Source organism: Ambystoma mexicanum, chromosome 6q (genome assembly GCF_040938575.1).
Source record: "Ambystoma mexicanum isolate Mex_15411 chromosome 6q, UKY_AmexF1_1, whole genome shotgun sequence".
Lineage (NCBI taxonomy): Eukaryota > Metazoa > Chordata > Amphibia > Caudata > Ambystomatidae > Ambystoma > Ambystoma mexicanum.
In genome coordinates this window covers 1,406,331,229-1,406,344,619 of record NC_090937.1, presented here as the reverse complement: position 1 = coordinate 1,406,344,619, position 13,391 = coordinate 1,406,331,229, and the positions used below count along the sequence as shown (strand labels likewise).

Genomic DNA, 13,391 nt, shown 5'->3' with positions numbered 1-13,391 from the left:
AATCCTTACTAATGCAAATACTATGTTTCAGGCTGTTGTTGAATTGTCAACCCCTGCACTTGATGCGGAGCCTGACATTCAAGTAATTCTGGTGGATGCGGGACCATGCGGATACGAATCGGCGCAACAGCTTTCGGAAGTGCGCACCACATTGACAACAGCCCTAGATATTCTTCAGCAGCATGAGGTATGGATACTGACAGCTCCAGCGAGCGTGATCATATAACGTGATTCCATTTGCTATACTTTCTTCCCTATTAACGCAAGTACTGTGTTTCAGGGAGATGATGGAGCTTCCACTACAATCACAAGATCACATTTAGATGATGCAGATGTAAAGACATTGGAGAAATAAGTCGATTAAATCTGATCATTTTTAAATATTCCTCGATTCTTTTAGATGGTTATCTCTTTATATGTACCTGTGCCGTCGACCCCAAGTGTGTGTTACGTTTACAATATTGAAAACCATACTAACGCAAGTACTGTGTTTCAGGGAGTTGCTGATGCCTCCTCTTCAATACAATCATTCGTGGCAGTCCATGTAGAGCCAGAGCTATGTATACTGACATCTCCATCAAACTAGGTCATCAGAGCTCGAATACTTGTCGTTTGATTGTTCCACACAATGTTTAAATCGTGTTTGGCTATTGAGATGTACATGTGTGTTCGTCCTCACGTGCGTTTTACGCTAACAATATTTTGATACACAGTAATGAAAATACTATGTTTCAGGGAGTCGATGGAGCCTCATTCCATGCTGTCTATGCGGATACATAAAATATAGTCGTTGCAGCGCAAGAGGAAGGGGAGACATGCGGATCGAGTCAAAAAAGTTGGAAAGAAAAGAAACCAAAATAAGGTTAGTTACAAACAGTTCATAACTTTAGAAATGTTTTTGTGCTGGGGACTATTTTATGTTTTTTTTCCAGTCAATTGTACTATACTTTATCTTGTGTTTAAACTGAACATCCCTTTTCCAATCTGTCCTCTAGTTACCCGTGGGTCTACAAACTATACTTACACAGACAGTGAAGCGAATGAGAGATGTTGCTTGCCAGACCATTTACACTATGGAGGAACTATTAATTCAGACGCGGCGTGTTGAGACTCGGGATGCTCATGTCCAATGGCCAGAACATGAAATGAATGTGTCCGGAGAATCCAGCAAAGTTTTATTGGACCATTGCTACAGTACGACCGCACCGCCACAACATGATACTGGAAGTATTGAAGATAGCTCTGAAGTAGTCGCAGATCAATTCACACAATCTACACCCGCCAAAAAATTGCCACCGAAAAAGCTGTCGACATTGTTGTGTTCTCCCATCAATGTTGAAGTAACAGATGTTGAAATGACAGAATCAACCAGCAGCAGCATTCACCGACGCATCAGAACTTGATAACAGCGATATTTCTTTCAAATGTGGTGATATGTCCTCAACGTCACAGGCCGAATCAACTTTGACGCAGGATGACAGTCTAATGAAAGAGGGCAACGACATAGTATTCGACTGTTTGATGGATATTATAAGTATGCTGAAATGTGGGCATTCTGTCAGAGGGAAAGTATGTGGGAAGCCATTGATTCATGTGACTCGTCAAAAACAAGGCAGTAACGTCACAATACATGCCGCCTGTAGATTACATCATACGTTCTCATGGTCCGCACAATCGATGCTGGGGAAACTGCCAGCAAGCAATCTACTGTGTGCAGCTGCATCACTTTTTAGTGGCTCCAGTTTTAGAAAGTTAGAGTCTTTCTTTCAGTTTGTGGGACTCCATTTCATTTAAAAAACGCAGTACTAAAAATACCAACATGATTATCTGTTTCCGGCCATTAGTGATGCTTGGAAAATTGAACAATTGTCTCTAGCAAATACATTCGAAGGCAAACGATTCAGGCTAGCTGGCGATGGACAGTGCGACAGCCCTGGATTTTCTGCCAAGTACTGCACCTACCACTTTCAGGACATGGATAGTAAGAAAATTGTGAGTTCGGTGGTCGTGCAGGTAACACAATGTACATCCTCAGTGGCTATGGAGAAACTAGGATTTATAAAATCAGTGGAATATCTACAATCGAGGGGAATGCACATCGACCTCATAGCCACGGACAGACATGTTTCAATTGCCAAGACAATGAGAGAGCAGTTCCCACATATTAAACATCAATTTGACGTATGGCATCTTGCTAAATCAATCAATAAGAAAATCTCGGCTGCAGGGAAAAAAAAAGGTTTGGAAAGTATTTCAGAGTGGTCCCAGTCTATCAGCAACCATCTTTGGTGGAGCTCCAAAACTAGTGAAGGGTCAGTGGAAATACTACTTGAAAAATGGCGGTCACTGATGCACCAGAAAACCTACATTTCCACCAATGTGAACATGGCCCTTTATCCCCAGTGGAGGCACGGAAGAAGAAGTGGTTGAATCCATCTTCACCGACACACAAAGCCATTGAGAAGATTGTTTTCGATAAAACTCTATCAAGAGATTTGAGGGGACTGACAGAATTCTGTCACACAGAAGGTTTGGAGGTGTTCCACAATATGTGCCTAAAGTACAGGCCAAAGTGCTTGCATTTCAGCATACAGGGCATGAGACACAGGACTATACTTGCTGTCTTGGCCCATAACGAGAATCTCAGCCGTGAACAATCTAGGACTAAGGGTAATGTAAGGATGCCTCGCTACACTAAGGCCTTTTCAAAAAGACGTAAGCAATGGGTGATCAAACCAGTCTATGAGGAAATGGAGTTCGACTTTGTCAAAAGCCTTATTGTTGCTGTATTAGAGAAGCACAGATATGGAATTTTGAAAGTTTCTGTGCAGAGCACTGATCCATTGCCACCCAACATTGCCACTGTGCCATGCCCACCCAAAGGAGAGCTGGTTGTGAAGTACAAATCCCGGTTTAAATAATTGTAATACGATTGTCTTTTTGTAAATACATTTTATTGTACAGTGTGCATACAAAGTACGCTAACCCTAACCCCTACCTTCACCATCCTGGGTGCCGAACTACCTGGGTGTCATCTTTGAATTCTCTCTCTATTCACCTCATATTGTTGACCTATATTTTTGTTGATGTAACTAATTTTCGCAATCTCTTATAAATGCTGGGCACTGTTAACCGGGGGAGGCTTGCGTATTGCAAATAATAAAACAAACAAACAATAAATCTCACTTTCAAATCAACTGCTCGGGTACTTTATACTTTCACCTGACCTTCCCCAAAAAATTAAAAGTCTCAATAGTTATGGTTCTTTGGGGCTTCAAAGCTCGCAGACAACGAGGACAAAATTGGGGCCTTAGAACGCGCCAAGCGAGCCGTTGCAGATGAGAGAGAAGCCAGTTCGCATTTGCACATTGAGGCGCACTACATAGATGGATTCGAAACTTCAATTCTCACAGATGGCTTTACTACGGGATGTTGCAAAGAAAGAATGTATGCTAATTTCTAGTGAAGGTCAGCGGCTTCGATTTTCAGCTCGCGCCCTGAAGAGGCCCACAACTCGCACTGGCAGTATAAGGTTCTATTGTTTTTTTACCTTGAGAGACAGGGACCATGCTGAAAGAACTTCATTTGATTTGAAGGGGCGTTTGGGGGGGTGCAATAACGTTTGAGACGATAAAGCAGAAAATTCTTGAACTACACCGAGTTTCATGTTAGTTCAGTATACGAAAAATCGTTGTCAAGAGCACAGTGGGATTTACGGACTGCATTACGCAGAGACACAATGGAAATTGCAAATATAATATAAGTAACTCTTTAGACGCTTTTATACCGGAATGAACAATTAATGAATGGATGCATGAATAAATGAATGAATGAAGAGCTTTGAAAAGGTTTGTGGGATCGTCCTTGTAGCGGGCACATGGGCATGCAGGTCCACATTCCACACGCATGTAGACAAAAAGTTGTTTCTCATTGTGTACCAACCTCGATTTATTTAGTTAGTTTTCGCATTGTTTTTAGAGCCGGCCATACTCCATTGCACTATACTTGAAAGCAAATAGTTTCAGCTCGGCCGTAATAAATAAAATGAATAATATTAATAAAGATCGGCTGGCGAGACTAATTATAAATGTTATGTTTTCAAAATAGGTACATACTCCCGTTTTGCCCCTGCCACCAGTTTCAGACACCGGCAGACGGTTTCTTCAGCCGCCAGCTGTAGCTTAATGTAAACAACTGCACCATTCTGATGATCTTATGGGACGATCGCCAAAGGCCCATATGCCCTTACGCGGTACTAGCGGCTAGAAGCAACGCCTTTACGCTGGCCTACTGCCTACTTGATGGAACAGCTTTGCGGTTCAACGTGCGACAAAAGTGCCTCTTTGAATGAAAACCAACACCCTGTGTACCATAAAGGAACAGCGCTTGACTCACGATAACATTTTAAGGATTTGCGGATAGAGATAAAAGAAAATAAATGACTTTCGGAGTTCATATGTCAACTGCTGAATATTCTATATACATTTAATGTCAAATAAATGTACTTTACCAAATTTACCGTGTTGCTGTTTGATTTTAAACTACAGTTTCATATTCCGATTTGTGGCGCGCTGATCTGTGTTGGTTTCCGGGCTCTGTGTGAAGTCGCGTAGAAGACGACTGGGCGCGTTTGCCTACGCAGCACAGTAACGTCACGGAGAGAGGCGTGGAATATGAATGTTTTGATAATGTCAGGCTCAGGGGCGGGGGATATGATTTAGTGCCGCAAAAGCAGGTCAGCCAGGGTGATGGGGGAAATGATAGGATTAATGACAGCTCCCTGGTGCCTGTTTTCGCGTGCGTTTAATGGACGAAAACTCGGGTAAGGTCCATAGGAAATTTTTCTAAAATCGAGCGACTTAGGCTTAAAAACACATGGCCGACCCGTAGGGGCAATAAAAAATTTTGACCGGACCATTCCTTTAAGCGATTACCCTTCGGAAGGCTGCCTAGAAATACCATAAGCATCACCTAAAAGCAAAGACCATGCTCCAAGAGATCAGGAGAGAATACTTTTTACCGGGAGGTGTAGGTAATGGGTGTGAAAAGCAATAATGACTCATTGCAGGGTAAAAAATCCCCACAATACACACTGGCCATCGCTTTCCTGGGTTTACTTCCCATGCCAATAGTGATAGCTTATAGACAGAACTTCCAGTACAACCTAGCAGTCTAAACTAAAAAGGAGAACCCTACATGTGTTGGGAATGCCACCATTCAGCCCAAAAATGGAAATAGTGATGACCATAACACGAAGTCCATCACACTTCAAATCAAACCTTTACTCACACCATTTTAGAAGAGTCACTTTAAACATCGCCCCGATTCGAGTTACTCAATATGTAACTCAAGTGTTGTGAAGTAGTGGTCGTGTGTATTTAGATTGGAGGATTTTTACAGAATACCAACCGGCTACCACAACCCCATCTCGCCCAATATATACCAACACCTCACAAGACATCTTCCCTCCCTTTCAATGAAAAGTTCAGCACAGAACATTTGTGTGTCAGCGGCACCATTTATGGGACATGTCCCTCAGCCAGGAAAACAACCTTTTATTTAGCTTGTAAATATACGGACGCCTTTATAAGACTGCCACAAATTACGCTCAGTCAAAATACACAGTTCAGTAGCAGCATCCCTATGGATGTAAACGTTAAAGCATCAAAATCAAAATCTAAAAAATTTCGCGAACTCTGGTTTACCATAAACAGATCTCTTAACCTGTGAAACTGTTTCCATTGAGGCAGAATTAAACCAAACATTTCGAGCGTGCTCTCACTGAACTCTTGGGAATGCCCCGAACCTGTTTTTGGGGGGGGGGGAGGGGTGGGAATCATTAGCACAAGGCGGATAGCACCATCCACGATGGTGCGGTGACAGGAGTCTCTATATATAATGCCACCCCTCTTTGCCTCACAACCACGACCCCACAGGTTTCCTTCCGTCACACTTCCAAACTTAACTTTACCCCACCTTTCTAGTGCACGCCCACCCTTATTGTCCCGCCTATAATGCTCTTTCTGTTCCACTTTCTTAGCAATGCACTAGATCTTCCCCAAAAAGCAGCTGTTTATCAACCCCGTGCCCCCTTCTCTCTGTCGGTATTTCCGTCTACCGATCCCCACTTTTACCTGCGAACGCGAAGTCGCAACCGATCGATTTCAGATGCTGTGAGTGGGCGAGAGATGCAGATGGTTTATCCTTCTTACAGCTCCACCCATGGGCGGAGTTGGGCCGCTTCCGCACCGCAGCTTCGGACACCCTCCTCTCCAAGCGCATTTCTCAGGGCAGCGACGGCTCCCATTGGGCGAGAAAGAGAGCCTTCCTATTGGTCCCAGCTTTCAGAGCCGGCAGTGCATGCAAGGAATGGTCGGAAGTGACGGCCTGGCGGTTTTTGAGAGGGAGAGTCGGGAAGCATCTGAGAGATCCCGAGGATGCATGTAGGCTCCATTCAGTAAGCGAAGGTGTGAGAAGCAGCTGCGAATTAGTAATTACACAGTGAGAGACGATGTTTGCCTGCTATCAAAATAAGCATTTTGTTACTGCTAATTGTTTCCCATTTGACTCCAGAACTTTTTGCAGGTAGGCAGAGCAGACAAGGCCTGCCGAAGGATTAGCGTGGCCCTGTGTGGCAAAATAGGAGCCTCCCTGTTGTGACCTCTAAGGACGACAGGACGCCAGGTTAGTTGTAACTGCCTTTATTGGTTAACAGAAGGCGGGATTGCAATAGTCCATGCGTGGGACTGGGCAGGTACTCACAGTCTCGGCTAGGCCTTCCAGTTATCTGCACTGGAGGCATGGGTGTGCATTTGCGCTGCATGCTGTATACTTCCAGGGCCCCCCGGTACCCCCCTTGGCATTGGACATACATACGCCCTGGAAGTGAGCTGGTACTGGCTTGGGCCTTCAGTCACGTTGGCTCCTCACATGGAGCAGCGCTGTCCAGACCGACTTGTCTGGCGCTCCGCCAGCCTCACACTGGCGGCAAAGTCCCTGCTCGCGGAGCGTGGGCCCGCGAGATCACGTTGGGCCGAGATCTCGCGAGACCGCGCTCCCGAGATCACATGATGTCCCCACACACCTCCTTTACTGGGAAAAAGACAGGGTCATCCCATGACAAAGTCTGCAAACCTGCTGGGTTTCCTTTTCTCCCTCTGCGGTCTGCCTTGGTCTAGACATGGAGCAGGGTTGCGGGAGTACTCATGGGGAAGTGCGGGTGATTGAGATCCTCCTTGTTTTGCTTTCCGCTGCTGTTCTCTGAGTGGAGCGGGGGAGTTGCTGCTTGAGAACTCACTGTCGTAAGGTGACTCCGAGGCATCCCCTTCTGGCTGGCATGGGCTTTCAGGTGGCTCTGGAGTGTCTTGGTCTTCTCCGGTTCCCCAGCGTGGCTGTTCGAAAGGTTCTTTCCTGCGGTACATGGCCACCCTTTCTAGGTTCCATTTCTTTCCGTTGCTGGTGCAGATGTGGTTTGGCCCTTTGGCAACGACTTCTATGGGACTGCTGTACCTGGAGCCTGTCACAGTGTCCTTGTGGGGAAGCCGTATCTTGACCAGGTCGCTCTTGTTTACTGATGTGCGGCGGGCAGCCCGCCGCATGTCTCCTTGAGTCTTCATGGCCTCCTTGCTCCGCTGCATACAAAAGACTACGTCTTCTATGTCCACTTCTTCGTCAGCTCTCACTTGCTGGAGCCACGGTGGTACCAGTGTGGATGCTGCCCTTCTCCCCCTTAGCAGATGGAATGGTGACACGCCGGTGACAGCGTTGGGAGTGATGTGGTGGGCTGCGACGGCCTCTTTGACCATCTTGTATGGATATAGGCCCGAGGCATGCGCTAGTTGTAGCGCCCCTTTGATGAAGCGGTTCGCCCGCTCAACCAGGCCATTGGCCTGAGGATGGTAGAGACTTGCTCTTTGCTGTTGGATGTTGTTGAGTTTGAGGAATTTCTCCATTTCACGAGAGGTCAGCTGGACCCCATTGTCCGTCACAATTTCCTCCGGTAGGCCCTCGCGCTGGAATATGGCGGTGTGTGCGTCAATGGTGGTGATATCCGAAGAAAAGTCAACTTCGACCCATTTTGAGAAATAGTCAACCATGACTATCCCGTATTTGTGTTCTGGGGGCATGCTCTCCAGCGGCCCGATGAAGTCCAATCCTAGTTTTAGCCACACTCCTTTGGGGACCTCAGTGGGCAGCATGGGGGCTTGTCTTACGGACAGGCGCTTGTCGCTGTTGGTGCACTCGTGGCACCTTTCAACCATTTGTCGTCGGTCCTGTTCCATGCCTGGCCACCAGTAGGCATCGCGTATCCTGCGCCTGGTCATGTTGCACCCCAAATGGCCTGAGTGTGCTCTGCACAGTATCACTTTGCGAATCCCGTTGGGCGGGATCACTCGGTCAACTCTCAAAATGAGACCGTTCATGGCAGTGATTTCGTCATTCACCTTCCAGTAAGGGCGTAGGCCTTCGGGAATCGCCCTATCATCAGGCCACCCTCCTCGGACCCAGGCTGTTACGCGCCTTAGGGCATCGTCCTGCTCGAACTCCTCCTGCCAGTGGCGCTCACTCATGTCCATATACTCGCTGTTCCGTAAGTCGCCTAAGGAGGCTACAACGCATTCGTCTTCTAGGAATGTGGTCCCAGGGACGTTTTGGTTCAGGAGCCTGGACATGCAGTCCGCTTGTGCGTTTTTCCAGCCGGCAATCTGGGCTATTTCGTACGTGTACTCTTGGAGTTTTGCGGCGATCCTGGCCAGTCTCGGGGTGGCAGTCTTGGTGCCACCTGGGCTCAACATGTGGATGAGTGGCTTGTGGTCAGTGACCAGCCATAAATTTTGTGCCCCAAACGCAAGACCTGAAGTAGTCGACGGCCCAGGCACAAGCCAACATTTCTTTCTCCACGGTGGAGTAATTTTTCTCCGCTGGCGATAGTACTTTGGATGCAAATTCTACGATGTTTTCAATGTCGCCCTTCTTCTGGGTCAGGGTGGCCCCCAGTCCGAATGCGCTGGCATCCGTAGTGATGCAGGTGTCCCATTCGGGGTTGAAGGGCTTTAGGCAAGGTGCATGCAGAATTCTGCATTTGATTTCAGTGAAGGCCCCGTCTTGCTCTGGGCCCCAAGAGTAGGTTGCTTCTTTCTTCAGAAGATCCCTCATGGGGGATGTTGTTTCGGAGAACCTTGGGACGAACTTCGCATAGTACTCCGCTAGGCCCAGGAATGAGCGGAGTTCCTCTCTGGACCTCAGAGCAGGGGCATCCGCTATGGCCTCCATCAGCTTTTTCTTGGGGGGTCACCCCTTCGCTCGAGATGCAGTACCCAAGGAATTCTACTTTTCTCATTCGGAAGACACATTTCTCGTGGCGAAGATGAACTCCTGCTTCCTGAAGTTTGCTCAGGACTGCCTTGAGGGCCTTGTCATGAGTCTCGTTGTCCTTGGCATACACGAGGATGTCATCCTGAAAGAATGAGACATTTGTGAGGTCCTTGAGGAGGGCATTCATCATTCTCTGGAATGCTGACGCTGCCGGGACAGCCCAAACGGCATGCGGGTGTATTGAAAGGTGCCGAATGGAGTGATGAACGCCGTAAGGGGGCGCAAAGGCTTGTGCAAAGGAATCTGGTCATAGGCGTCACGCATGTCAAGCTTTGAAAAAATTGCTGCTTCCTTCATCATCAAGACAATTTCGCTGATACTGCGGAGTGGAAAGCTATCGGTAACGACCTCTAGGTTTAGACTCCGCAAGTCGATGCATATTCTGAGGTCGTTGCTGGATTTCTTCTTGACAAGAACCACCGGACTCAGTCACTCTGAGGATTCCACGGTCTCAATGGTCCCTTCTTCGACCATCTTCCGGAGGTGGGCCTCTAATGCCGGTCTTGCCGTGGCCGGCACCGGTCTAACTTTGTGTTTCACAGGTACAGCATTTGGTTTCAAACGAATCTTGTGAACAAAGCCTCTCACTTTCCCCGGTTTCTCGGAAAACAGGCTTGTGAACATCTCCTTGAAGTTTAGCGCTGCTCCTGAGGAGACCATGAGTACCTGTTCCGGAGTGCTGGGGTCTAATTTGATGCTGAGTCTGTGTTGATCGTCCCACCCGAGCACGGCCAGCCCTCTGGTTGAGAAGTACACTTTGGAGTTGGTAGACCTCCCTTTGAATTCAATTTGGGCTCTGATGTAACCCAGTAGGTCGACGGTTGCACCACCGAAAACTGTCGGTTTTTGCTGGGTCGATCTGATCTCCACTTTAGCCTTCCCCATCATCTCCTTGTATGTGTCTATCGGAAGGATAGTGAGGTCCGATCCAGAGTCCGCCATGACCCGTGTTTCCATGCCGTCGACTTTAATGGTGCAGTGGGGCTTTTCCCTCCTGGCGTGAAGAGCATTGACCATGACCACCATCGGTCTGTCCTGTGGCTCGTCCTCGTCGCTAGAAGCACAGTCGCCATCGACGCGGGAAACAGTCTTTTCCCGCCACGTACATGCAGGAGCCATGTGACCAATGCGCCCACACTTCGAGCATTCCTTGTTTCTGGCGGGGCAGTCGCGATCATTCGCCATGTGTTTGGTGCTGGCACACCTGTAGCATTTAGGAACATCCCTTTGCTTGGGGCCCTTTTCTCTGGGGCTGTCGCGGGACTGCTTGTCTCAGCGCCCTCTCCATTGTAGCGCCGTCAGCTCAGGTACGGGTGCATGACTTCCCGCCTCTTTGCGCCTGCTGGAGGTTTCTTCTTCCACCCTGGCGATTTGGATGGCCTTGTCGAGGGTCACTTCCTTTTCTTGTATGAGCTTGTCTTGTACTTTCCTGGAGTTGGTGTGGACGACCAGCATGTCGCAGATGACCTGTTCCATGTTTTCGCCGAAGGCGCATAAGGACGCCAGCTCCCTCCTCCGGGTGATGTAGTCGTCCACAGGTTTGCTCCCTTCTTGTTTGCGGGTGTAGAACCTCAGCATGTGTAGGACTATGTTCTCCTTATTGGTGAACCGCTTTACAATGCGACGGATCGCCTCTTTGTAGACGTTGTCGTCGTCTTCATCCACTGGTATGGCTGTCAAACTGGCAAAAATGCGCTGTCCTTCGACTCCCATTGCGTTCAGCAGCATCGCCTTCTTCCTGGCGGGGGCGTATCCTGTGCCGCCTACGGCCTCAAGGTACGTGGAGAAGAGTGGCTCCCACTGCATCCACGAAATTGCCGGGGTCCCAGGTGAGGGGAGAAAGGCCAGGGGCGGTGTGGCGCCTTGCATGGTGGGTCCGTGGGTATTCTGATATCCTCGGCGCCAGTTATGTTGTGGCCTCTAAGGACGACAGGACGCCAGGGTAGTTGTAACTGCCTTTATTGGTTAACAGAACACGTGATTGCAATAGTCCATGCGTGGGACGGGGCAGGTACTCACAGTCTCGGCTAGGCCTTCCAGTTATCTGCACTGGAGGCAGGGTGTGCATTTGCGCTGCACGCTGTATACTTCCAGGGCCCCCAGGAGGCCTCCCTTGGCATTGGACTTACACCCTGGAAGTGAGCTGGTACTGGCTTGGGCCTTCAGTCACGTTGGCTCCTCACATGGAGCAGCGCTGTCCAGACCGACTTGTCTGGCTCTCCGCCAGCCTCACACTGGCGCCAAAGTCCCCGCTCGCGGAGCGCGGGTCCGCGAGATCACATTGGGCCGGGATCTCGCAAGACCGCGCTCCCGCGATCACATGATGTCCCCACACTCCCCTTATTTGCATACACAGTGACATCAGTGATATTATAGAAAATGAGATCATAGAATGAGTCTTTAATACGCAAAGGTATCATGGGAAGTGTGGCATGTGTGATGACGTGGTCATGGCATGCGACGGAGTGCCGTAACTCAGTTGCAGGGAATAAATGGGGTAATCCCGCGAGGGCGCGGTAGTGCGCAGGCGGAGCCCGGACGGAATACCTGTAAAATCTCTAGGGGGCCCGAGAGTGACCGCAAGGCGAGGCCATGTCGCTATATAACTATGGCGACAAGGAGGTTGCTTTCCTGAATCCACGTGCTGCATCATCTGAGCTGACGGAGGTGTCTGGAAACGTTAATTTTGCTCGACAGCTCTGCCGGCACACGAGGGGAAGGTGAGAGAGGCCCTGCAACGCAGGCAAGAAGGAGGTTGCGGCTTCGCAGCCAAGGAAGTGCACGTGCGCCTCCAGGACAATTTTTGGAGCACCTGAGGGTGTGCATTAAAAAAAAATAAAAAAAGTAATTTTGTTTTCCTCTTTTCTCATTTCTTCTGGCTTGCAAGTGGAGTTTTGAGAGTTTTTCTTCGTCCCTGATAATCTTTCCTTGGAACTGCTCCTGTGCCGGTCCCGTAGACAGTCACACTGAGTTGTGGCTTCTTGTACTGGGGGGTGCCTGTGCGCATAGGGTGATGTTGCCCAGTGGGATGCTGCGCCAGTATGCAGAACAGTCAGGTGGCGGCCGCAGCTGCTCCGGCGGTGGCCCATGTGCATCATCAGCAAGGGGCTCTGGCTCCCATGCCAGAATTTGACATATTCGGGGCATCAGCGGCCCTGGGCCCCAGATGCAACCTGTGGCTGAAGCCCCTTGAGATGTACTTCTCTGCTGTTGGGAGGTGGATGACCAGTCAAAGAAGTCGACACTTCTGTATGCTACACGTGTGACACTCTAATCCGGCAAATCAAAATGAAACCCACAAGCGGGTGAATGTACATACAAGTTTCCACCAACCTGGTCAGAACGCCGGAACCGGGACAGCAACGGCGGAAATGAAGAGCCTCCCTGAGAGTCCTGAGCCCCCTACCCCTTCGGAAGGAAAGAAAACCTCAACAGGGAGAGGCAGGACCCCCAGGGAAACCCTCAAAGGGGAAAAAACCCTGGACGCGTTGTCGGAGATCCTTGCAGAAAGATGGCTATCCAAGGCACAGAACTCCTGGCTCGATGGCAGTATCACAGGTTCTATCGGGAGAAAATAACAGGTAAATATAGGAGGAAACCGGAATAGAAGAACAGAATTAATACAGGTGAGTATGTTCTTACGGATGGTGTTGGTAGATTCTAGCTGTTGATGAGAGGTGGAGATTTCTCGGAGTGAAAGGTAGCTAAGGACTGGAGTTCTAGTTCCTTCAGGAACTTCTGTAGTAATGAGAGGAAAGAATACTAAACAGGAGCGGGAAAGAACGGATAAAAAACTAACCAGGAACGGAGAAGAAACGGAGGACCAGGGAAGGAACTCACCGAGTCAGGAAGACTTGGGATTCCGCTGTTTTCACTTTGTAATAAAGGCTTGGGATAGGATAGCGAACGGGTTCCCGGAAATGCAGGCTGAAAGGTAGTAATAGCTGGAAGGGAGCGCTGGAAGGGAACGCTAGACGGTAGGAGAGAAAAAGGAATAAGTAGTCACAGGCAGGATA

At 48.8% G+C, this 13,391-nt stretch overlaps 1 protein-coding gene across 2 annotated transcripts in view; it reads right to left on the bottom strand.

Moving 5' to 3' along the window:
* Positions 1-13,391, bottom strand: part of MFSD10 (major facilitator superfamily domain containing 10) — a 999,075-nt gene that overhangs the window by 953,602 nt on the left and 32,082 nt on the right. Inside the window, exon 1 of one of the 2 annotated variants that reach the window (XM_069632063.1) lies at positions 6,135-6,266. The exons of the other annotated variant lie outside the window; for it this stretch is intronic. The gene's annotated coding sequence lies outside the window, so the exon portion shown is untranslated. Of the gene's footprint in view, positions 1-6,134; positions 6,267-13,391 lie in introns of those variants that run through there. 2 annotated transcript variants of the gene reach the window in all.